The following is a 27,439-nucleotide window of genomic DNA, read 5'->3' on the forward strand; positions in this document are numbered from 1 at the left end:
TCCAGGTCGGAAAAGGCAGTGTGGAGTGCAATAGAGATTGCATCATCTGTGGATCTGTTGGGGTGGTATGCAAATTGGAGTGGGTCTAGGGTTTCTGGGATAATGGTGTTGATGTGAGCCATGACCAGCCTTTCAAAGCACTTCATGGCTACAGACGTCAGTGCTACGGGTCGGTAGTCATTTAGGCAGGTTATCTTAGTGTCCTTGGGCACGGGGACTATGGTGGTCTGCTTGAAACATGTTGGTATTACAGACTCAGTCAGGGACATGTTGAACATGTCAGTGAAGACACTTGCCAGTTGGTCAGCACATGCTCGGAGTACACGTCCTGGTAATCCGTCTGGCCCTGCAGCCTTGTGAATGTTGACCTGCTTAAAAGTCACATTGGCTACGGAGAGTGTGATCACATGGCTACGGAGAGTGTGATCACATAGGAACAGCTGGTGCTCTCATGCATGCTTCAGTGTTGCTTGCCTCGAAGCGAGCATAGAAGTGGTTTAGCTCGTCTGGAAGTCTTGTGTCACTGGGCAGCTCGCGGCTGTGCTCCCTTTGTAGTCTGTAATAGTTTTCAAGCCCTGCCACATCGGACGAGCGTCAGAGCCGGTGTAGTACGATTCAATCTTAGTCCTGTATTGACTCTTTGCCTGTTTGATGGTTCGTCAGAGGGTATAGCGGGATTTCTTATAAGTGTCCGGGTTAGAGTCCCGGTCCTTGAAAGCGGCAGCTCTACCCTTTAGCTCAGTGCGGATGTTGCCTGTAAACCATGGCTTCTGGTTGGGGTATGTACGTACGGTCACTGTGGGGACGACGTCATCAATGCACTTATTGATGAAGCCAGTGACTGATGTGGTGTACTCCTCAATGCTATCTGAAGAATCCCGGAACATGTTCCAGTCTGTGCTAGCAAAACAGTCCTGTAGCTTAGCATCTGCGTCATCTGACCACTTTTTTAAATAACCGAGTCACTGGTGCTTCCTGCTTTAGTTTTTGCTTATAAGCAGGAATCAGGAGGATAGAGTTATGGTCAGATTTGCCAAATGGAGGGCGAGGGAGAGCTTTGTATGCGTCTCTGTGTGTGGAGTAAAGGTGGTCTAGAGTTTTTTTTCCTCTGGTTGCACATTTAACATGCTGGTAGAAATTAGGTAGAACGGATTTAAGTTTCCCTGCATTAAAGTCCCCGGCCACTAGGAGAGCTGCCTCTGGATGAGTGTTTTCCTGTTCACTTATGGCCTTATACAGCTCATTCAGTGCAATCTTAATGCCAGCATTGGTTTGTGGTGGTAAATAGACAGCTATGAAAAATATAGATGAAAACTCTCTTGGTAAATAGTGTGGTCTACAGCTTATCATAAGATACTCTACCTCAGGCGAGCAAAACCTCGAAACTTCCTTAGTATTTGATTTTGTGCACCAGCTGTTGTTTACAAATATACACAGACCGCCACCCCTTGTCTTACCGGAGTTAGCCGTTCTATCCTGCCGATGTAGCGTATAGCCCGCTAGCTGTATGTTGTCCATGTCGTCGTTCAACCACGACTCGGTGAAACATAAGATATTACAGTTTTTAATGTCCCGTTGGTAGGATAGCCGTAATCTTAGGTCATCTAATTTATTCTCAAATTATTGAACATTGACTAATAGAGGATTGATGGAAGAGGCAGTTTACTCGCTCGCCGTCAGATCCTTACAAGGCACCCCGACCTACGTCCACGATATCTCCGTCTCTTTCTCATGTGAATGACAGGGATTTGGGCCTTGTCGGGTGTCTGTAGGATATCCTTCGCGTCTGACTTGTTGAAGAAAAAATCTTCGTCCAATACGAGGTGAGTAATCGCTGTCCTGATATCCAGAAGCTCTTTTTGGTTATAAGAGACGATGGCAGAAACATTATGTACAGAATAAATGACAAATAACGCGGAAAAACACAAATAATAGGACAATTGGTAAGAGGGCTGTAAAACGGCAGCCATCTTCTCCAGCGCCATTCTTAATAAGTGCGGTGGAACATTCAGAACGTTGCAGATAGACACATTTTACATAGAACTGTCATGGTTTACTGCGGAATAGAGATTTACTGTCTTGACTCTCATGTCAGCTCTATGCAATGTATTACTTTATGCAATGCTCTGATTATACCTCCCTATTGAATAAGGCTCAACCCACATCCCAGACATCCACCCCTCTACAGTTGGCTACTATCTGCACTGCTCTTTACTCCCTTTAACTCCCTCTCTTTTACATAGTCTAGACTCACTCTACTAGTAATAGTCTTTTGAATCAGCCCAAACATAATGGCAAGGCCTGGTCATATAAGATACACCCATGTCCTCTTATCCTGTATATGATGTTTCAACAGATCTCCACTAGAGGGCTCTCCATGGCAGCCTGGACATTCTGCAGACAGACACCACACTGATCTGCCAGAGAGACTATCACTCATGGTCTGGAAGGAATCAGCATTTCAATTCGTTATATTATTACACCACCATTACTATTATTAATATTATTACTACTTTAACTTATTATTATCATCTCTATTACATGATATTACTTAATGATACTGTACTTACACATACTGACTCATAAGCATTGTAATTTGACCTATAATTTACTGTAATACTTAGATTATTTAAAAATAGAGTAAAGAAAGGTAAAGTAAACGTTATTAACTGAACATGTAGTATGTAACTCCTGTGTGATCTGTACTGTTTGAGAACGCTATTTAGTTAGAATGTAATTATTGTTATTTTGTATTTCCTTTCATCTTTGTTCTGAGTAAACATCCATTTAGTGTTTGATCAGTGTGGAATTTCATTCTTCATAGAAAGTGCATTGAGTGATGAATCAAAAGCAATTAAAATGGTCATAATCTAACCCTAAGATTTGAGAGGTATTTAGTGATGTCGAGTCTAAAGCGAATTTATTAATATTTTCAGCAGGAAAAGGAGTCCATCTCAACTGTCAGCAACAATGAACCTGGTATCTCAGAAAACAACTTTTGGCCTAATACAGCCATTAGATTATCAGGGGGGCGAGATGTCTGTGACATCTGTAATGTTGACACACAATTGCACTGATGGGCTATATTTATGCAACACTGCTCTCCAAACCATAAACTCAAATCCATTTTTCCCAGGTGCAGCCCCTGACCTCTTCTTTAGCCAGCAGTCCTTGGATGAGTCCTTCACCAACACCCGAGCAGTAGACCCATGTGAGTATTTATGCTTATTCAGTAAGGGAAAAAAGTATTTGATCCCCTGCTGATTTTGTACGTTTGCCCACTGACAAAGACATGATCAGTCTATAATTTTAATGGTAGGTTTATTTGAACAGTGAGAGACAGAATAACAACAAAAAAATCCAGAAAAACGCATGTCAAAAATGTTAGAAATTGATTTGCATTTTAATTAGGGAATTAAGGAAGGAACAGATGTTGGAGCAGGTACAGTAGTCTTACATCTCCCACATCAGAAATAAATGTCATGCTCACTCATTTCTCACTTTTCATATGATCTCCATTTTATATTCCTATTGATCATATTTATAAACTCAAATGTTCGATTAAAATAGGAGGGCTGCTGGCTTTATCTAATTTGATCATACAGTGGGGAAAAAAAGTATTTATTCAGCCACCAATTGTGCAAGTTCTCCCACTTAAAAAGATGAGAGAGGTCTGTAATTTTCATCATAGGTACACGTCAACTATGACAGACAAAATGAGGGAAAAAAAATCCAGAAAATCACATTGTAGGATTTTTAATGAATTTATTTGAAAATGATGGTGGAAAATAAGTATTTGGTCAATAACAAAAGTTTCTCAATACTTTGTTATATACCCTTTGTTGGCAATGACACAGGTCAAACGTTTTCTGTAAGTCTTCACAAGGTTTTCACACACTGTTGCTGGTATTTTGGCCCATTCCTCCATGCAGATCTCCTCTAGAGCAGTGATGTTTTGGGGCTGTCGCTGGGCAACACGGACTTTCAACTCCCTCCAAAGATGTTCTATGGGGTTGAGATCTGGAGACTGGCTAGGCCACTCCAGGACCTTGAAATGCTTCTTACGAAGCCCCTCCTTCGTTGCCCGGGCGGTGTGTTTGGGATCATTGTCATGCTGAAAGACCCAGCCACGTTTCATCTTCAATGCCCTTGCTGATGGAAGGAGGTTTTCACTCAAAATCTCACGATACATGGCCCCATTCATTCTTTCCTTTATACGGATCAGTCGTCCTGGTCCCTTTGCAGAAAAACAGCCCCAAAGCATGATGTTTCCACCCCCATGCTTCACAGTAGGTATGGTGTTCTTTGAATGCAACTCAGCATTCTTTGTCCTCCAAACACGACGAGTTGAGTTTTTACCAAAAAGTTATATTTTGGTTTCATCTGACCATATGACATTCTCCCAATCCTCTTCTGGATCATCCAAATGCACTCTAGCAAACTTCAGACGGGCCTGGACATGTACTGGCTTAAGCAGGGGGACACGTCTCGCACTGCAGGATTTGAGTCCCTGGCGGCGTAGTGTGTTACTGATGGTAGGCTTTGTTACTTTGGTCCTAGCTCTCTGCAGGTCATTCACTAGGTCCCCCCGTGTGGTTCTGGGATTTTTGCTCACCGTTCTTGTGATCATTTTGACCCCACGGGGTGAGATCTTGCGTGGAGCCCAAGATCGAGGGAGATTATCAGTGGTCTTGTATGTCTTCCATTTCCTAATAATTGCTCCCACAGTTGATTTCTTCAAACCAAGCTGCTTACCTATTGCAGATTCAGTCTTCCCAGCCTGGTGTAGGTCTACAATTTTGTTTCTGGTTTCCTTTGACAGCTCTTTGGTCTTGGCCATAGTGGAGTTTGGAGTGTGACTGTTTGAGGTTGTGGACAGGTGTCTTTTATACTGATAACAAGTTCAAACAGGTGCCATTAATACAGGTAACGAGTGGAGGACAGAGGAGCCTCTTAAAGAAGAAGTTACAGGTCTGTGAGAGCCAGAAATCTTGCTTGTTTGTAGGTGACCAAATACTTATTTTCCACCATAATTTGCAAATAAATTCATCAAAAATCCTACAATGTGATTTTCTGGATTTTTTTTCTCAATTTGTCTGTCATAGTTGACGTGTACCTATGATGAAAATTACAGGCCTCTCTCATCTTTTTAAGTGGGAGAACTTGCACAATTGGTGGCTGACTAAATACTTTTTTTCCCCACTGTATTTATATTAGGCTAGATTTAGACTTTACAATGTTTTACTAATGTAACATCAAATTATAATTTTTGGTTGGTGTTTGAATGTATTGTGATAATAAAGCTTGTTGTACATAAGGGCAATTTGATTAGTAAAGAGAAGAAGAATTTCAAGTTTGTAGTTAAAACGTATGGTGACAACTTTCAGTGAGAGATTGTCAGAGGGTAAAAATGTTCATAATGAGAAAAATATGTTATACACTCACTTATGGATGTAACTGTCCACATTCTTAAATAAAATATGTTTGATTAGTGACAACAGTATTACCATTTTCACCCTCCAGCAAGAATGGTCAGATGGGGGCACAAGTCACAACAATGTAGAATTATGCACCCATGTCATGGTGCTATGGTTCAGAGTACTGTAAAGATGGAGACAGACAGACATTTGTGGGTGTGACAGAATGACAGTATCCATGTTATGAATCTAAGCAACATTTGGATATCATTTGAATTTTCCCTGGTATCATGGTTTGTTGACTGTGGCAGCTATTACTGTCATCAACACAGGCTCATGGATAGCAGGGGAGGGGTGTGGGGTTCTTGCCTGTATTCCTGTAGTTGATGGCAGTTAATCAACTTGATAAATCAACCACCATGAATCATTTAGCAAAGGTTCAAAGTATTTGACACCATACATTTTATTTACTAATTTATCTAAATAGACGTAGTAAAATCACATCCTAACCACTTGTAGCACTGGGCTCCTCAACACGGGGGCCCCTCAGGGGTGCGTGCTCAGTCCACTCCTTTACTGCCGCATTAAATTTGACGACGACACAACAGTGGTAGGCCTGATCACCGACAACTATGAGACAGCCTATAGGGAGGAGGTCAGAGACCTGGCCGTGTGGAGCCAGGATAACAACCTCTCCCTCAATGTGATCAAGACAAAGGAGATGATTGTGGACTACAGGAAAAAGAGGACAGAGCACGCCCCCATTCTCATCGACAGGACTGTAGTGGAGCAGGTTGAGTGCTTCAAGTTCCTTGGTGTCCACATCACCAACAAACTATAATGTTCCAAACACACCAAGGCAGTCGTGAAGATGGCACGACAAAGCCTATTCCCCCTCAGGAGACTGAAAAGATTTGGCATGGGTCCTCAGATCCTCAAATTGTTCTACAGCTACACCATCGAGAACATCCTGACTGGTTGCATCACAGCCTGGTATGGCAACTGCTCGGCCTCCGACTGCAAGACACTACAGAGGGTAATTCGTACGGCCCAGTACATCACTGGGGCCAAGCTTCCTGCGATCCAGGAGCTCTATACCAGGCGGTGTCAGAGGAAGGCCCTAAAAATGGTCAAAGACTCTGGCCTCCCTAGTCATAGACTGTTCTCTCTGCTACCACACGGCAAAAGGTACCGGAGCGCCAAGTCTAGGTCCAAAAGGCTTCTAAACAGCTTCTACCCTGAAGCCATAAGACTCCTGAACAGCTAATCAAATGGCTACCCAGTCTATTTCCATTGTTCCCCCTGGAATGCATTTCAATTAACAGGTGTGCCTTGTTAAAAGTTAATTTGTGGAATTTCTTTCCTTCTTAATGCGTTTGAGCCAATCAGTTGTGTTGTGACAAGGTAGGGGTGGTATACAGAAGATAGCCCTATTTGGTAAAAGACCAAGTCCATATTACGGCAAGAACAGGTCAAATAAGCAAAGAGAAACGTCAGTCCATCATTACTTTATGACATGAAGGTCAGTCAATCTGGAAAATTTCAAGAACTTTTAAAGTTTCTTCTAGTGCAGTTTTTAAAACCATCAAGCGCTATGATGAAACTGGCTCTCATGAGGATCGCCACAGGAAAGGAAGACCCAGAGTTACCTCTGCTGCAGAGGACAAGTTCATTAGAGTTACCAGCCTCAGAAATTGCAGCCCAAATAAATGCTTCACAGAGTTCAAGTAACAGACACATCTCAACATCAACTGTTCAGAGGAGACAGTGTGAATAAGGCCTTCATGGTCGACTTGCTGCAAAGAAAACACTACTAAAGGACACCAATAAGAGGAAGAGACTTGCTTGGGCCAAGAAATTCGAGCAATGGACATTAGACCGGTGGACATCTGTCATTTGGTCTGATGAGTCCGAATGAGAGATTTTTGGATCCAACCGCCATGTCTTTGTGAGACGCAGAGGAGGTGAACGGATGATCTCCACATGTGTGGTTCACACCGTGAAGCACGGCGAAGGAGGTGTGATGGTGTGGGGGTGCTTTGCTGGTGACACTGTCTGTGATTTATTTAGAATTCAAGGCACACTTAACCAGCATGGTTACCACAGCATTCTGCAGCGATACGCCATCCCATCTGGTTTGCGCTTGGTGGGACTATCATTTTTTCCCCAACAGGACAATGACCCAAAATACACCTCCAGGCTGTGTAAGGGTATTTGACCAAGGAGAGTGATGGAGTGCTGCATCCACAATCACCCAACCTCAACCCAATTGAGATGGTTTGGGATGAGTTGGACCGCAGATTGAAGGAAAAGCATCCAACAAATGCTCAGCATATGTGGGAACTCCTTCAAGACTGTTGGAAATGTCTCCAGTCCCGCATGCGACATCGCGGGAACCTTGCCTACCACCTCCGGAGAGGTATGACGGACATCCAGAGGGCTGCAGGGAATTCCTCACCCAGTGTTCCCTGGAATTCAGCCTACAACCCTCCTCCTTCCCGACGTAGCAGGGCCCGGTGGCCTACATCATCACTCTGTTGACGGGTCAGGCCCTTTCCTGGGCTACCGCGGAGTGGGAGAGCCAAACTCTGGCGTGCTCCAACTCCTACCAATTCACCCAGGTGCTAAGCAAGGTGTTAAACATCTCTCGGGTGGTGTCGGGGCACGAGGCCGGGAGGCGGCTCATGGCCTGTCGGCAGGGTGACAGTTCGGTGGCGGACTACTCCGTGGAGTTCTGGACCTGGGCTTGAGAGGCAGGATGGGAGGAGGCCACCCTGGTTGTTCCTTACGCGCAGGAGCTATCGGAGGGGATGAAGGATGAACTCTCCTTCAGGGAGCTGCCTAAGCGACAGGACGGACTCGTTGAACTCTCGGTGCGGTTAGACAATCGTCGTCTTGAGAGGGCGCATGAGAGAGGGATGACGCAAGGCGCGCCTCTGTGTCCCCCTATCAACCTGGAGGCTTTCCGCCGATTCAGGGGGGAGACGTCTCAGAGGAGGCTATGCAGCTGGGGGCGGCGCGTTTGTCCAGGATGGAGAGGCGTCTGCGCCAGGGACATTGCCTGTACTGCGGCCAGGCAGGTCACCACTGCGACTCATGCCTGGAGAAGCCGAGAAACGGGAGGGCTCGCTAGTATCAGGAGGGGTGCTAGCAGGCCGGAACCGAAATCCCAACTCCAGAGACTCCCAGACTTTTTTCCCCGTCAGGGTTCAGTGGGGCCGAGCTGCGCATCGGGGACGCAGGAAACCTGATGGATGCAGGGCAGGCCCAAGGGTGGAGCGTTCCATTACTCTCCCTCTCTGAGCCAGTTCCGGTCATGGGCCTGGACGGCCGGCAGTTGGGGTAGGGCTTCATCACCCAGCACACTGTCCCCGTGCGTGTCCGGGGACACGGGAGGATACCCGTTTTTCATGGTGGACTCTCCGGAGTGTCCCCTCGTCCTCGGGCACCCCTGGCTGGTCGCCCACAAAACCCGGATAGACTGGTCCACGGGGTGGCTCATCCTGGGGGGAGGCATCCTGTTCCGGTCTCCACCGACCACTCATCAGCCCAAACCACCTTCTCAGACCACCTACCAGTCCTCACCCCTTCCCCAGGTCCCGCACTCCGAAAGAAGCTTGAAATAGGACGGTGGGCAGCGGCCGTTCATTGATTACCGGACGCTCAACGACATCACGGTTAAAAACCGCTACCCACTCCCCCTGATGACGACGGCATTCGAGGGTTTGCAGGGAGCCGGGTCTTCACCAAGCTGGACTTACGTAATGCCTACAACCTGGTGAGGATTCGGGAGGGGCCGAGTGGAAGACGGCTTTTAACACACCCAGTGGGCATTACGAGTACCAAGTCATGCCGTTTGGTCTAGCCAACGTGCCTGCGGTGTTCCAGACGTTGGTCAATGAAGTGCTCCGGACCTCCTAGACTACAGCGTCTTCGTGTATTTGGATGACATCCTAATATTTTTGAAGGATATGAGTGAACACCAGTAGCACGTTCAGCAGGACCTCCAACGCCTTCTCCGTCACCAGCTCTATGTCAAGGGGGAGAATTGTGTGTTCCACACAGAGACAGTCTCCTTCCTGGGGTTCATCGTCACCCAGTGGGACCTACAGATGGACCCAGCCAAGGTCAGCGCGGTACTGGATTGGCCCCAGCCCTCATCCCTCAAGCAACCACAACGGTTTCTAGGGTTCGCAAATTTTTATAGGCGATTTATTCGCAATTTTAGTTCCCTAGCCTCTCCCCTGACAGCCCTCACCCAGACGAGCGTGCGCTCCTTCGCCTGGACCCCTTAGAACGCATTTGATGCGCTTAAGTGGCGCTTTACATCGGCCACGGTCCTCTGACATCCTGATCCCGTCGGCTATCCCCGGCGGAGCAAAATTACGACGTGGGGAACCGTGAGCTGCTAGTGGTCAAGCTCGCCCTGGGGGAGTGGAGGCATTGGCTCCACTCGTCGTATGGACTGACCACAAGAACTTAGCCTACATTCAGGGGGCCAAGAGGCTCAACTCGCACCAAGCTAGGTGGGCGTTGTTCTTCACCAGGTTCTGGTTCACCATCTCATACCGTCCGGGGTCGAAGAACACCAAGCCTGACGCACTCTCCAGGCAGCTCGACCCCTTGGACCTGGTGGAGAGGGACGACCCCATTGTCACCAACGCCCTGATTGCTGCCCCAGTTTCGTGGGGAATCGAAAGGCTGGTCAGAGCAGCACTACGACGGGAGCCCGATCCGGGCGGAGGTCCATCGGGGAGGATGTACGTACCCAAGGCTGCGCGCTCACGATTGCTTCAGAGGGAGCATGCGCCCAACCTCACCAGCCATCCGGGGGGCGCCAGGATGTTGGAGTTCCTGCGTAGGAGGTTCTGGTGGCCATCTGCTGAGGGGGATACGCGCGTCTTCGTGGCTGCTTGCCCGGTGTGCACGCACACAAAGAGCTCACATCAGCCCACGGCAGGGCTGCTCCAACCCCTGCCTATCACCAAACGCCCCTGGTCCCACATCTCGCTGGATTTCATTTCCGCCCTACCCCCCTCTGATGGACACACAGTCATCCTGGCTGTTGTGGACCGGTTCTCGAAGGCTGCCCACTTCATTCCCCTTCCCAAACTCCCGTCAGCCCGAGAGACGGTTAAGTTGGTGGTGCAGCACGTGTTCCGGGTCCATGGCCTTCCCCAAGATGTGGTGTCGGCCCTCAGTTCGCCTCCAGGTTCTGGAAGGCGTTCGCCACCTGCCTCACCGCCTACGTCAGCTTGTCTTCCGGCTTCCTTCCCCAGTCGAACGGGCAGACGGAGCGCGTCAACCAGGATCTGGAGGGGGTGCTGAGGTGTTACTTCTCTAGCAACCCAGCTACGTGGAGTCAGCGTCTGGCGTGGGCGGAGTACGCCCACAACACCCTTCTCTGCTCGTCCACCAGCCTGTCTCCCTTCCAGTGCCAATACGGGTACCAACCCCCCCTGTTCCCCGAGCAAGAGGAGGAGGCAGCGGTCCCGTCGGTCCAGGCCCACATCAGTCGCTTTCGCTGCACCTGGAGGCAGGTACGGGTGGCGCTTAAGCAGGCCTCGGTCAGGTCTCAACATCAGGCCAACTGCAGGCGTCGCCTGGCCCCTCCGCGTGGAGTACAGGAAGCTGTATCCCCGGTTCGTCGGGCCATTCAGAGTGGTCCGGCAAGTCAACCCAGTGGCCTACCGCCTGCAACTTTCCCCCACCATGCGGGTGCATCCCACATTCCATGTGTCCCTCCTCAAGCCCGTTGCCACCTGTCCCCTGGCTCCCCCTCCTCGTCCTGTTCCCCCGCTGCGCCTCGTCGGAGGGCAGCCGGCTTTTACTGTGGACTGGATCCTGGACTGCCGGCGGGTGGGGAGGGGTCTCCAATTTCTGGTGGACTGGGAGAGTAATGGGCTGGCGGAGCGGTCCTGGGTGCATTCTGGACCCAGGGCTGATAACAACATTCCGTCGCCGATGGTGAACGGCTGGGGCCGTTCGTCGGGGCACTTTTACAGGAGGGGGTCGCAGTTCCGGAGCGACCCTCTAGGTGTCATCCTCTGACAACCTTAGGCACCTCCTCACTCACAGTCTGGACTAATCATCATTCTATTGGTGTCACCTGTGTCTATTTATTCACCTGTGTATTTATGCCCTCCCTTCCCTGTGTTCCCTTGCTCAGTTTACTCTGCTAGTTTCTCTATGTCCAGCAGTACTACTCACTGTCTGATTGGAGACCTATGTACAGGTACTTGAGAAGTGTTCTCCCTGTTTCGTTATTTGTTTCAGACTTACGTAGTGTTTCATATTTTGGCTGTCAGACGGTTTTTGGAGACTTATTTGCTCTGACTTTCTTTTATCGTGATAAGTCCGTTATTTTGTATTCTGGCTTCGGGACCACCAGTAAAGATACTTGTTTCACCATCTCTGCCTACTGCCTACTGTATATCCTGCACCGCACATGGGTCATACCTCACCCCAACCCTTACAGAACAGCATTGCTCATGAAGCTGGTTGAGAGAATGCCAAGAGTGTGCAAAGCTGTCATCAAGGCGAAGGGTGGCTACTTTGAAGAATCTAAAAGATAAAATATATTTTGATTTGTTTAACACTTTTTGGCTAATGGAGAGGGAGAGTGAAACAAAAAAGGCTGGTTTAACTACACCACCACCATACACAGAAGGGGGGCAGTATACTCAGGTTAAAGGTCTAGTCTCAACAACAGGGAATGTAGAGATAGAAGGAGAAAAAAGGAAGCAGCAGGTTTCCACACCAAGAAGAGGAGAACTATCACATTTAGATATAGACTGTTATGGAGGACTGAGGGGTATGGTAACGACACTGGAAAATTATGGGATAGATGAACAAGAGTATGATGGGCAAAAAGAGGGGGGGAATACAAGTGAGAAAGAAGGTGAAGAATTTAGACAGTATGCTGATGGAAATCCCATACAGTATGAATGATGAGGGAGATGTAGGAGACCCACGTCTCAAACAACATTTTAATAGATACTTGGGATCAAATATCACTGATTCCTTACACTGAGAAATGTACTGTATTTGTGACAGGGAAAAGTATTACATTCAGTGGGGTGAAAGAATCCTTCCGAGGGTCAAAGATAATGGATTCTGAAAGGTGAAATGTAAATTGACTGTATGTATGGGTGACAGCGCGAATGAGGGTTACAAATAGTCAAATGGTGTATCATGCTGCATTTAAACAATCGCTGGAGGGGTTGAATTTGAGTGTTGTTGATTGTAGTAAAGTGTTATGGGCGTCGAATGACGATGACACTAATGGGCGAAACCATCATCACATTAGTAAACTATTTTGATAGAAGGGGGACCACAGTGCATGTAGGAACGGACGGCCAACAAGGCAAATGATAGCATATTTGGGGATTTGAGTTTTCGACGTCACGAAGCATGTTGGGAGTGATTGAGTGGTAGCAGTGTGGCTAGGGAAAAGCCTAGGGGTTTAAATCTTATGGGATTTTATTTCATTTTATGTGTACTGGATTGTGGGATTCCCCGGGGAAGGGAGCAGTCTCGAGTGATGTTCTTGAGGGTTGTCTGAAAGGGGGGATAAGGAGATGTGGGAATAGAGAGTGAGAATTTCGAATTTAGATTGTGTGGACTGATTAAGAGGTATCAAAATGGAAACTAACTAAATGTGTACTTTTTCTTCAAGGAAAAAGGGGGGAGTGATTTTCTATTTTCTTTGAAATATTTTCAAAGACTATAAATAAGGCCTGGCCACTTTTTGTTTGTTTATTGTTTTACTATATGGTGTTCAAATAACCACAAACAAACCACTTAGTATGACATGTTAGCTGTATAGGATTTTTATTTGTATTTTAGGTTTTTTCACGGGATGGAAGTGAAATATCTTAAAGGGGCAAACACATGTAATTTGGGCTTTTATTTACTGAGGTATAAGTAAATACGTGTGATGTATTTTGAAATGTTTTGACGGTTGTTAATGAGTGGTATACTATTGATGGAACAATTCATTGAATGATTTCAATGACCTCTGCAAGCTGTCCTGGCTTTATAGTGTGACTTGATCACCCGCACTGTAAATCCTGGAGGCATGCTGAATTGGGGGTTGGTTATAATAAGGAATTGTGAAGAAGTATATAATTTGGCATTAATCCTATATATAATTCCAAACAGGACAATGGTGAAGTGAGAGAGTTAGTCTTGAAGGAGAGATATCCTTGAATAATGTTATCGAATGCAATTGGGTTAAGATATCATCAAGGGTTGTCATTTTAAGTTCAGTTATTATTTTTGGTTTAACAAGCAATATTGTTGTTTTATTTTTTGAACACATGAATCACGATGTGATGCATGTGTCCAAAGGGGGGAAGTTGTTAATGATTTTAATGTTTTGTTGGGCTTACAGGGGTTTTAATGGTTTTTTATGGTTTTAATGTTTTTTATGTTTTTGTGGTAAAATATGCAAATTGTATTAAGGATATGAGCAGTAGTAATAATGTGTTATGGGTTAGGTTAAATATTTTTTGTTTTTATGATAGGAGGCAGGGTGTAGAGGTGGTCTGTCTATGAAATGAGTGGACTACAATGAGCTGGAAAAGGTGCACTTCATAATCTCAAGGCTTCTCTTGACGGATGAGAGGACATAAGTAGCATACTGTGTCTCACCTAACCTAACAATGTTCTTAAGATTTTTTCCCATGGGTGAAGGGAACTCTGCCCAATGGAGTAGGAGAATCTGAGTATTTTCTGCGCCCTGGAGACTATGTGATGGTAAAAGACTACGGAAGAAAGAGTTGGAAAGACCCTATGTGGAGGGGCCCGTACCAGGTGTTGTTGGCTACCTCAATGATGGTAAAAGTGGCAGAGACAGATACTTAGATCCATGTTTCCCACTATAGGAGTGTTCCAACGCCAGGAGAGGAAGATGGCCCCGCAATTGGGTAGCATTGTTGTCTTTTGTGTTTGTCTGTGCTTGTGTGTCTTTGCAGAACTCCGAGCTTCCCTATGGGTAGGCTGGTAGAAGGACACTCTTCGCAGACCGATGTCGATAGATTGAGAGGCACTCTGGCTGATCCGGAGACCCTAGTCACGGAAGAAGGTTAACAGCTAAAGTGACCATACATCGTCATCCAGGTTACACCAACGGCGGTACGGATAGAGGGGAGCGTGACCCGGTATAATCTACACCATTGTACCAGAGTGAGGGAACCGAGGACTGAGAGATGAGAGAGCTGAGGATGCTGGCAAGAATCAGATGGGGGAGGATGGCAATTACTGATGAGCTACGTGTTCTTGCTGATTCCCTCTGCGGATCTTTGAGACTTTCGAGACCTTCACGACCTTCTAGATTTTCGAGATATTCCAGACATTCAAGACTCACCAGATATCCCCATCATTGATTTCTCTGCACTTGACTAGGTCCCTGAGAATAAGGGGAATGGGGTACTGATAATAGTAAAGACATAGAAGGGATATAGACAGGATTAAAATGTAGATTCCTGCACAGGCAGGAACCATAACTAAAATACAAGGGTTAACTGGTTATTGGTGTGAGAGGAACCAGCATAAGGATTATGGAGAATCACATGGGGTAACGGTGACCTTAAAATAATAAAAGAAAAAGTCAGATGGATCATAGACATAAGGATAACAGTTCAAGACTTAGATAAACAATTTGATGTAGTGCTTAGTGTTAGAGTTCCAGGGGGAAGTGTTGTTGGAGTAGTTATTCCTTGGGCAAGTGCACTAAACCCTGTACATGTTAGAGCCATACCAAATACAGAAGGAAGGGAATGGAAGGAGCCGTTAAACAATGATTGGTATAAATGAGTACAATATATTACATTACAACTAAATAAAGAAAATAGTCTAATATGCACCACATCTCCGTTTAAAGAATTAACAGTAGTTCAACATCTTCACAGTTACCAGGACTGTGCTAGGATTCAATCACAACTTTTGTAATATTTAGGAAATTCTAAATATAAACAATGTTATGATCAACCAGGATGAGGAGAGAAGTGTAAGCAATTGTTAGAATAGGAACAAGGAAAAGGGAAACACCAGAGTAATATCAAATAGATTATGAGGAAATATAGGAATGTTACAATAAAACAATTGGGTTATATAATAAGGGAGAATTCAAGGGAGAATGTGAAACTAGGTGGCATTTAAACAGATAGCCTTTGGAATGCAGGGACCCCTCAAAGAAAAATCTATCAGGCAGCAGGATCAAGTATTAGAAATTGGTATTAAGAATGAGTGGTGAAACATAATAATTTGTCATATAGTCAATGCTTATTGTCACGCTCGTCTACGAGAGAGGAGGACCAAGGCGCAGCGTTGAAAGCAAACATATTTATTATACGAATGATCACACGATCAAAACAACGAAACGTGACGTCCTTGGTTACATCAACAAACCTTAACGGAACAAGAAACCACAAATAATATAAATGCCAAAAGGCTACCTAAGTATGACTCCCAATCAGAGACAACGAGCTACAGCCGTCTCCGATTGGGAGCCACCCTGGCCAACATAGAATTACAACAACTAGAACATAAACAAATGAAAACTCACACCCTGGCTCAACATACTAGAGTCCCCAGAGCCAGGGCGTGACAGTACCCCCCCCTAAAGGCACGGACTCCGACCGCGCCAACCAAATCCAACAGGGGAGGGACCGGGTGGGCACTCCGCCTCGGCGGCGGATCCGGCTCCGGACATGACCCAGGCACGGGTTGTGCTGGACTGACGACACGCACCCCTGGCTTGGTGCGTGGAGGAGGAACGGGCCTTACCAGGCTGACGACGCACACCGTAGGCTTGGTGCGTGGAGCAGGGACAGGCCGGGCTGGGCTGTCGACGCACACCGTAGGCTTGGTGCGTGGAACAGGGACAGGCCGGACCGGGCTGGCGACGCACACCGTAGGCTTGGTGCGTGGAGCAGGGACAGGCCGGACTGGGCTGGCGACGCACACCGTAGGCTTGGTGCGTGGAGCAGGGACAGGCCGGGCTGGGCTGGCGACGCACACCGTAGGCTTGGTGCGGGGAGCAGGAATGGGCCGGACCGGGCTGACGACGCGCACCACTAACTTGGTGCGGGGAGCAGGAATGGGCCGGAACGGGCTGACGACGCGCACCACTGACTTGGTGCGGGGAGCAGGAATGGGCCGGACCGGGCTGACGACGCGCACCACTGACTTGGTGCGGGGAGCAGGAATGGGCCGGACCGGGCTGACGACGCGCACCACTGACTTGGTGCGGGGAGCAGGAACGGGCCGCGCCGGGCTGACGAAACGCACCACTGACTTGGTGGGAGTAGCAGGAACAGGCCGGACCGTACTGGGAACACACACACCACTGGCCCTACGTGGGGATCAGGAACAGGCCGGACCGGACTGGCAACACACGCCAGTACCTCTCGCCGTGCCTCTACATCCTCCTTCCCCCTGGTGACCAGTGACTCCCGTAACCTGGCAGCCTCCTGCTGCCCCGTCGTCCACGGCGTTAGCCCCCCCCTAAAAATTTTATGGGCTTCACGCCTACCCGTGGCCAAGGCCTCCATCCCTCTCGCCAGACTCTCACCCCACTGCTCCAAAGTCCAACCTCTCTCCTCTTCGCTTGGCTTGGCCCAGTCGAGACTCTTACTCCACTGCTCCCAAGTCCATCCTCTCTCTTCTTCACGCTGCTTGGTCCTGTTATGGTGGTTTCTTCTGTCACGCTCGTCTACGAGAGAGGAGGACCAAGGCGCAGCGTTGAAAGCAAACATATTTATTATACGAATGATCACACGATCAAAACAACGAAACGTGACGTCCTTGGTTACATCAACAAACCTTAACGGAACAAGAAACCACAAATAATAAATGCCAAAAGGCTACCTAAGTATGACTCCCAATCAGAGACAACGAGCTACACCTTCCATCCCCTCTTCTACCAGTGGCCCCCGTAACCCGGCGGCCTTCTCCGGCAACCCACTGGACCGCTCTATCGCGGCCTCCTGCTGGTCCGCCATCGTGAGCCCCCCCCTAAAAAATTTCGGGGCGTCTCTCCTACCCGTGGACCACTTCTCCATATCCCTCGCCAGCTTCTCGCCCTTCTGCCATAACGTCAAGCCCTTGTCTTCCTCCCTCGGCTTGACCCAGTCCAGGAGGCGAAGGAGATCTGTGAGGGATCTCCCTGGCGATGGCTCCTGGACACGCTGCTTGGTCCCATCTTGGTGGGTTTTTCTGTCACGATCGTCTAAGGAAGCGGACCAAGGCGCAGCGTGTTTAGCGAACATGTTGACTTTATTTAATTAAAGCAACCACGAAAACAACAACATAAATGACGATAGTGAAGTCCACAGTGACAATGACTGACTAGGAACAAAAACCCACAAACACAAGGTGAAAACAGACAGTATAAATATGGCTCCCAATCAGAGACAACGAGCCAACAGCTGACACTCGTTACCTCTGATTGGGAGTCACTCAACCAAACAAAGAAATACAACCCATAGAACCACCCAACCAAACAAAACACCACGAAACGAACACACCCTGGCTCAACACACAAAGTCCCGGAGCCAGAGCGTGACATGCATTTTATTGCATGACATAAGTATTTAATACATCAGAAAAGCAGAACTTAATATTTGGTACAGAAACCTTTGTTTGCAATTACAGAAATCATACGTTTCCTGTAGGTCTTGACCAGGTTTGCACACACTGCAGCAGGGATTTTGTCCCACTCCTCCATACAGACCTTCTCCAGATCCTTCAGGTTTCGGGGCTGTCGCTGGGCAATACGGACTTTCAGCTCCCTCCAAAGATTTTCTATTGGGTTCAGGTCTGGAGACTGGCTAGGCCACTCCAGGACCTTGAGATGCTTCTTACTGAGCCACTCCTTAGGTGCCCTGGCTGTGTGTTTCGGGTCATTGTCATGCTGGAAGACCCAGCCACGACCCATCTTCAATGCTCTTACTGAGGGAAGGAGGTTGTTGGCCAAGATCTTGCGATACATGGCCCCATCCATCCTCCCCTCAATACGGTGCAGTCGTCCTGTCCCGTTTGCAGAAAAGCACCCCTAAAGAATGATGTTTCCACCTCCATGCTTCACGGTTGGGATGGTGTTCTTGGGGTTGTACTCATCCTTCTTCTTCCTTCAAACACGGCAAGTGGAGTTTAGACCAAAAAGCTCTATTTTTGTCTCATCAGACCACATGACCTTCTCCCATTCCTCCTCTGGATCATCCAGATGGTCATTGGCAAACTTCAGACAGGCCTGGACATGCGCTGGCTTGAGCAGGGGGACCTTTCGTGCGCTGCAGGATTTTAATCCATGACGGCGTAGTGTGTTACTAATGGTTTTCTTTGAGACTGTGGTCCCAGCTCTCTTCAGGTCATTGACCAGGTCCTGCCGTGTAGTTCTGGGCTGATCCCTCACCTTCCTCATGATCATTGATGCCCCACGAGGTGAGATCTTGCATGAAGCCCCAGACAGAGGGTGATTGACCGTCATCTTGAACTTCTTCCATTTTCTAATAAGTGCGTCAACATTTGTTGCCTTCTCACCAAGCTGCTTGCCTATCGTCCTGTAGCCCATCCCAGCCTTGTGCAGGTCTACAATTGTATCCCTGATGTCCTTACACAGCTCTCTGGTCTTGGCCATTGTGGAGAGGTGGGAGTCTGTTTGATTGAGTGTGTGGACAGGTGTCTTTTATACAGGTAACGAGTTCAAACAGGTGCAGTTAATACAGGTAATGAGTGGAGAACAGGAGGGCTTCTTAAAGAAAAACTAACAGGTCTGTGAGAGCCGGAATTCTTACTGGTTGGTAGGTGATCAAATACTTATGTCAGGCAATAAAATGCAAATTAATTACTTAAAAATCATACAATGTGATTTTCTGGATTTTTGTTTTAGATTCCGTCTCTCACAGTTGAAGTGTACCTATGATAAAAATTACAGACCTCTACATGCTTTGTAAGTAGGAAAACCTGCAAAATCGGCAGTGTATCAAATACTTGTTCTCCCCACTGTATATACAGTTGAAGTTGGAAGTTTACATACACTTCGGTTGGAGTCATTACAACTTGTTTTTCAACCACTCCACAAATGTCTTGTTAACAAACTATAGTTTTGGCAAGTCGGTTAGGACATCTACTTTGTGCATGACACAAGTAATTTTTCCAACAATTGTTTACAGACAGATTATTTCACTTATAATTAACTGTATCACAATTCCAGTGGGTCAGAAGTTTACATACACTAAGTTGACTGTGCCTTTAAACAGCTTGGAAAATTCCTGAAAATGATGTCATGGCTTTAGAAGCTTCTGATAGGCTAATTGACATCATTTGAGTCAATTGGAGCTGTACCTGTGGATGTATTTCAAGGCCTACCTTTAAACCCAGTGCCTATTTGCTTGACATCATGGGAAAATCAAAAGAAATCTGCCAAGACCTCAGAAAAAAAATGGTAGACCTCCACAAGTCTGGTTCATCCTTGGGAGCAATTTCCAAACGCCTGAAGGTACCACGTTCATCTGTACAAACATTTGTACGCAAGTATAAACACCATGGGACCACGCAGCTGTCATACCGCTCAGGAAGGAGAAGCGTTCTGTCTCCTAGAGGTGAACGTACTTTGGTGCAAAAAGTGCAAATCAATCCCAGAACAACAGCAAAGGACCTTGTGAAGATGCTGGAGGAAACAGATACAAAAGTATTTATATCCACAGTAAAACGAGTCCTATATCGACATAACCTGAAAGGACGCTCGGCAAGGAAGAAGCCACTGCTCCAAAAGACTACGGTTTGCAATTGCACATGGGGACAAAGATCACACTTTTTGGAGAAATGTCCTCTGGTCTGATGAAACAAAAATAGAACCTTTGCCCATAATGACCATCGTTATGTTTGTAGGAAAAAGGGGGGCACTTGCAAGCCGAAGAACACCATCCCAACCGTGAAGCATGGGGGTGGCAGCATCATGCTGTGGGGGTGCTTTGCTGCAGGAGGGACCTGTGCACTTCACAAAATAGATGGCATCATGAGGAAGGAAAATTATGTGGATATATTGAAGCAACATCTCAAGACATCAGTCAGGATGTTAAAGCTTGGTCGCAAATGGGTCTTCCAAATGGACAATGAACCCAAGCATACTTCCAAAGTTGTGGCAAAATGGCTTAAGGACAACAAAGTCAAGGTATTGGAGTGGCCATCACAAAGCCCTGACCTCAATCCTATAAAAACATTTGTGGGCAGAACTGAAAAAGTGTGTGTGAGCAAGGAGGCCTACAAACCTGACTCAGTTACACCAGCTCTGTCAGGAGGAATGGGCCAAAATTCACCCAACTAATTGTGGGAAGCTTGTGGAAGGCTACCCGAAACGTTTGACCCAAGTCAAACAAAATAAAGGCAATGCTACCAATTCTGTATTCTGACATTTGAATTTTTTAAATGAAAAATAAAACACTAATATATCTTGATTAGATAAGTATTCAACCCCCTGAGTCAATACATGTTAGAATCACCTTCGGCAGCGATTACGGCTGTGAGTCTTTCTGCTTAAGTCTCTAAGAGCTTTCCACACCTGGATTGTGCAACATTTGCCCATTATTATTTTCAGAATTCTTCAAGCTCTGTGAAATAGGTTGTTGATCATTGCTAGACAACAATTTTCAGGTCTTGCATAACATTTTCAAGCAGATTTAAGTGAAAACTGTTACTCGGTCACTCAGGAACATTCACTGTCTTCTTGGTAATCAACTCCAGTGTAGATTTGGCCTTGTGCTTGAGGTTATTGTCCTGCTGAAAGTTGAATTAATCTCCCAGTGTCTGGTGGAATGCAGACTGAACCAGGTTTTCCTCTAGGATTTTGCCTGTGCTTAGTTCCATTCTGTTTATTTTTTATCCTGAAAAACGTCCCAGTCCTTAATGATTACAAGCATACGCATAACATGATGCAGCCACCACTATGCTTGAAAATATGGAGAGTGGTACTCAGTAACGTGTTGTATTAGATTTGCTCCAAACATAACACTTTGTATTCAGGACAAAAAGTTTGCAGTATTACTTTAGTGCCTTGTTGCAAACAGGATGCATGTTTTGGAAAAATGTATTCTGTACAGGCTTCCTTCTTTTCACTCTGTCAATTAGGTTAGTATTGTGGAGTAACTACAATGTTGTTGGTCCATCCTAAGTTTTCTCCTATCACAGCCATTAAACTCTGTAACTGTTTTAAAGTCACCATTGGCCAATCCCTGAGTGGTTTCTTTCCTTCAATGTCTGCTTTATAAATGTGTACAGATCTACCAATAGGTGCCTTTCTTTGTGAGGAATTGGAAAACCTCCCAGGTCTTTGTGGTTGAACCTATATTTGAAATTCACTGCTGGACTGAGGGACCTTACAGATAATTGAATATGTGGGGTACAGAGATGATGTAATCATTCAAAAATCATGTTAAACACTACTATTGCACTCAGAGTGAGGACTTTCAGTACTAGATTCTCTGATCCTTTGATGGAAGGGGGTGAGAACCAACAGCCTCCTAGGTTTTGTATTGAAGTCAATGTACCAAGAGGAGGACGGAAGCTAGCTGTCCTCCGGCTACACCATTGTGCTACCCTACAGAGTGCTGTTGAGGCTACTGCAGATCTTCATTGCAAAACAGTGTGTTTTAATTAATTATTTGGTGACGTGAATATATTTAGTATAGTTTTATCTAAAAAGGAAAACTTTTTCAACGTTTTACTATAAAAATAAATAATGAAATTCACTGAGGAGGATGGTCCTCCCCTTCCTCTTCTGAGGAGCCCACTGTCATATAGTATATCCTTAATGCTTTAGTGTAAATCAATCTAATATTGTAATATTCAAACCTACGCTGACACCATAGACATGTGTTCCATAAGCTGTGGTATTACCGCTAGACCAGCCATGCCACAAGACTGCCATGTTATTGGGGTTATTGTGGTTTATATCTGTAAGACAGGTGCAAGGGTGGCATTTTAGCCCCAACAGGGTCCCACTTTAACAAGCAGTGTCAGATGCCGGACACAGCAGTGCTTCATGTTGTCTACACCGCTGTCAGATGCCATCTCTCTCTCCCCAGTCTTGCCAGGGATTAATGCAAATATATTTGCTCATGTGGTTTCTAATATCGGATAATATTCCCATAATGTTAAACATAGACAGTAGTCCTACATCTCCCACATCAGAAATCAATGTCATGCTCACTGATTTCACTCTTCTCATATGATCTCAAGTTTATATTCCTATTGACCATATTAATAAACTCACATGTTCGATTAAAATAGGAGGGCTGCTGGCTTTATCTGGTTTGATCATATCTCATAGATCAGAAAGGAGTTTGCGAAGAACGGGAAGTTCATCCTAGGCCTACACTGGAAAGAACACTTGTACAGTGTGTTGTTGTTTTGCATCCCATTGACAGTATGGAAATGAAGTAAGGTGTTCATGAACTAATTACAGTGACAGTCTTTGTACTGTTGTGTTTGTTTTCTAAGGTCAGTGTGGGTCTGGATGAAGAGGACCAGCCATGATGATACAGCAGGAGAGGTTTGGAAGGTCCTAGAAAACTAAAATAGTCCATTATAAATAATATATTAAATGAGATTATTAAGCAATTTTTAGTTTACGTTATTCAAGTTATGAAAGTTAGCTTTTGCTTATGAAAGAAAAATAGGAATTATATTTATATTAGGCTAGATTTTACAATGTTTTACTAATGTAATATCTAATTATAATCTAGTTTTTTTGTTGGTGTTTGAATTGATTATGATAATAAAGCTTGTTGTACGTAAGGGAAATTTGATTAGTGATGTGAAGAGGATTTTGACAACTTTCCGTGAGAGAGGGTAACATTTTTCATAATGAGAAAAATCATGTTACACACTCACTTATGGATGTAACTGTCCATATTCTTAAATAAAATATGTTTGATTAGTGACAACAGTATTACCATTTTCACCCTTCAGCAAGAATTTTAAGATGGGGGCACAAATCAATGTAGAATTATGTACCCATGTCATGGTGCTATGGTTCAGAGTACTGTAAAGATGGAGACAGACAGACTGTTGTGGGTGTGACAGAATGACAGTATCCATGTAATGAAGCTAAGCAACATTTGATTATCATTTGAAAATTCCCTGGTTTCATGGTTTGTTGACCGTGGCAGCTATTACTGTCATAAACACAGGCTCATGAATAGCAGGGGAGGGGTGTGGGGTTCTTGCCTGTATTCCTGTAGTTGATGGCTGTTATACATTAAACACCTTGATAAATCAACCACCATGAATCATTTAGCAAAGGTTCAAAGTATTTGACACCCTACATTTTATTTACTATGTAGTTATTTAGCAAATGCATTTATCTAAATAGACGTAGTAAAATCACACCCTAACCACTGGTAGCACTGGGCTCCTCAACACGGGGGCCACTCAGGGGTGCGTGCTCAGTCCACTCCTGTGCTCCCTGTTCACCCATGACTGCATGGCCAGGCACTACTCCAACACCATCATTAAGTTTGCCGACGACACAACAGTGGTAGGCCTGATCACCGACAACGATGAGACAGCCCATAGGGAGGAGGTCAGAGACCTGGCCGAATGATGCCAGGATAACAACCTCTCCCTCAATGTGATCAAGACAAAGGAGATGGTTGTGGACTACAGGAAAAAGAGGACCGAGCACACCCCCATTCTCATTGACGGGACTGTCGTGGAGCAGGTTGAGAGCTTCAAGTTCCTTGGTGTCCACATCACCAACAAACTATCATGTTCCAAACACAGCAAGACAGTCATGAAGAGGGCACGACAAAGCCTATTCCCCCTCAGGAGACTGAAAAGATTTGGCATGGGTCCTCAGATCCTCAAAAAGTTCTATAGCTGCACCATCGAGAACATCCTGACTGGTTGCATCACTGCTTGTTATGGCAACTGCTCGGCCTCCGACCGCAAGGCACTACAGAGGGTAGTGCGCACGGCCTAGTACATCACTGGGGCCAAGCTTCCTGCCATCCAGGACCTCTATACCAGGCGGTGTCAGAGGAAGGCCCTCAAAATTGTCAAAGACTCCAGCCACCCTAGTCATAGACTGTTCTCTCTGCTACCGCATGGCAAGCGTTACCGGAGCGCCAAGTCTAGGTCCAAAAGGCTTCTTAACAGCTTCTTTCCCCAAGCCATAAGACTCCTGAACAGCTAATCAAATGGCTAACCGGACTTTTTGCATTGTTCCCCCCAACCCCACCCCCTCTTTTACGCTGCTGGTACTCTCTGTTTATTATCTATGCATAGTCACTTTAACTCTACCTACATGTACATATTACCTCGACTAACCTGTGCCTCCGCACATTGACTCTGTATCGGTACCCCCTGTATATAGCCTCGCTACTCTTATTTTACTGCTGCTCTTTAATTATTTGTATTGTTATTTTTTACTTAACACTTATTTTTCTTAAAACTGCATTGTTGCTTAAGGGCTTGTAAGTAAGCATTTCACTGTAAGGTGAATACCTGTTGTATTCGGCGCATGTGACAAATACAATTTGATTTGATTTGATATAACCAAGCTACCTGTATGGACTACAAAGTGTTCATACTAGATCTATGGGCTTTTACACATCCAGAATTACAGTACATTGCATTTTATTGGCACATTTAGGCATTAGACTGCCAGTCTTGGGGATATGCAAGAAACACATGCATGTTGGGAAACACATTTCCATTACATACTCGTACAAGTGTGTAACAAGACAAATATAAGCACCCCCAAATTATTATTATACAGCCATGCGGTACCACATACAAGCAGCATCTAAAAATGTAGTCGTTTTTTATTTTGCATTGGGTTGTTGGAAGGCGGCCTGCTTTGCATGGCGCTGGGAGAACTCACTGACACAGGTTACAATGATGTCTTTGGTGGTTTTCTTATTTTTTTAAACATATCTCATTAATCAGAGCTCAGTGGATATTGTACTGTAAAATGTTTGTTTTTTTAAGCCTATGTCGAGTGCAAATACAATGAAATGATTGGGGGTTACCAAATGTACTGCACATTATAATGACAAATGTAAACTTGATACACTAAAAGAAATGCACATTTGATTAGGCAACATAGATCTACTGTATATAAAAATAAAAAAAGATGTAAAATGTTATGCCTATTGGTCAGTGTTCTTTTTACATGGAGGGAGGGGTTAGAGCAGAACTTTCAGCATCACCTGGGGTGCATTCAGTATGATAGAACGGTGTGTGCAACGTTGAAATCAACGGAAACTGAACGACCAGTTGAAAAACTTTGTGATTACTGTGGCCCAGAGGGCGAGTACCGAATGGTGTGCTGATTGAGCTTTGTGATTTCAAATTGTCACACCCATATTTATCAGGCCACACCTCACCACACCTCCCAAACGGGAGAAAACATACCTCAAAGGCTGTTGAAGAACGGTGCACACCGTTTTGGGGAAACATGTTGATCAGTACAAACCGTCACGCAACGTAGCAAACGTTGAATCAAACTGAACACACCCCTGGTTACCTAGTCAGCAGAGAGGGAGGAGAGAAAGACACCTATATGAACTCATCTCTCTTTCCCCTGTCTCCACATGCATCTCACAACCAAACTATTGGTAGGGAAGAAGACAGCTAACTGGGTAGGTGTGCCATCATTCCAAGCTGCATTATAAATTTTTGATAAATTGAAAAAATCAAATGATTTTGCACTTTGAAGAGATACTCACATATGATTAACAACCGTTTGTAACTGTTTCGTACAGTATCTCTTTTAAATTATTTGAATGGTGCTCTTTGCTTAATATTCTGTGTATTTAAATTAAGTTGAGACTGACCAGAGGTACAATCTAATATTAGATCAGTTTGAGTTTTTTAAAATATATCAAATCAAATCAAATTTTATTGGTCACATACACGTGTTTAGAAGATGTTATTGCGGGTGTAGCGAAATGCTTGTGCTTCTAGCTCCGACAGTGCAGTAATATCTAACAAGTAATATCTAACAATTTCACAACATATACCCAATACACACAAATCTAAGTAAGGAATGGAATTAAGAATATATACATATATAGACAAGCAATGTCATAGCGGCATGGACTAAGATACAATAGAATAGTATAGAATACAGTATATACATATGAGATGAGTAATGCAAGATATGTAAACATTATTAAAGTGACTAAAGTTCAATTTCTTAAAGTGGCCAGTGATTTTTAGTCTATGTCTATAGGCAGCAGCCTCTAATGTGCTAGTAATGGCTATTTAACAGTCTGATGGCCTTGAGATAGAAGTTGTTTTTCAGTCTCTCAGTCCCAGCTTTGATGCACCTGTACTGACCTCGCCTTCTGGATGATAGCAGGGTGAACAGGCAGTGGCTCGGGTGGTTGATGTCCTTGATTATCTTTTTGGCCTTCCTCTGACATCGGGTGCTGTAGGTGTCCTGGAGGGCGGGTAGTTTGCCCCCGGTAATGCGTAGGGCAGACCGCACCACCCTCTGGAGAGCCCTGCGGTTGCGGGCGGTGCAGTTGCCGTACCAGGTGGTGATACAGCCCGACAGGATGCTCTCAATTGTGCATCTGTAAAAGTTTGTGAGGGTTTTAGGTGTGAAGCCACATTTCTTCAGCCTCCTGAGGATGAAGAGGCTCTGTTGCGCCTTCTTCACTACACTGTCTGTGTGGGTGGACCATTTCAGTTTGTCAGTGATGTGTACGCCAAGGAACTTGAAGCTTTCCACCTTCTCCACTGCGGTCCCGTCGATGTGGATAGGGGGGAGCAACCTCTGCTGTTTCCTGAAGTCCACGATCATCTCCTTTGTTTTGTTGACTTTGAGTGAGAGGTTATTTTCCTGACACCACACTCCCAGAGCCCTCATCTCCTCCCTGTAGGCTGTCTCGTCATTGTTGGTAATCAAGCCTACTACTGTTGTGTCGTCTGCAAACTTGATGATTGAGTTGGAGGCGTGCTTGGCCACGCAGTCATGGGTGAACATGGAGTACAGGAGTGGGCTG

The sequence above is a fragment of the Coregonus lavaretus genome (assembly GCF_964263955.1).
Source record: "Coregonus lavaretus genome assembly, chromosome: 13".
Classification (NCBI taxonomy): Eukaryota; Metazoa; Chordata; class Actinopteri; order Salmoniformes; family Salmonidae; genus Coregonus; species Coregonus lavaretus.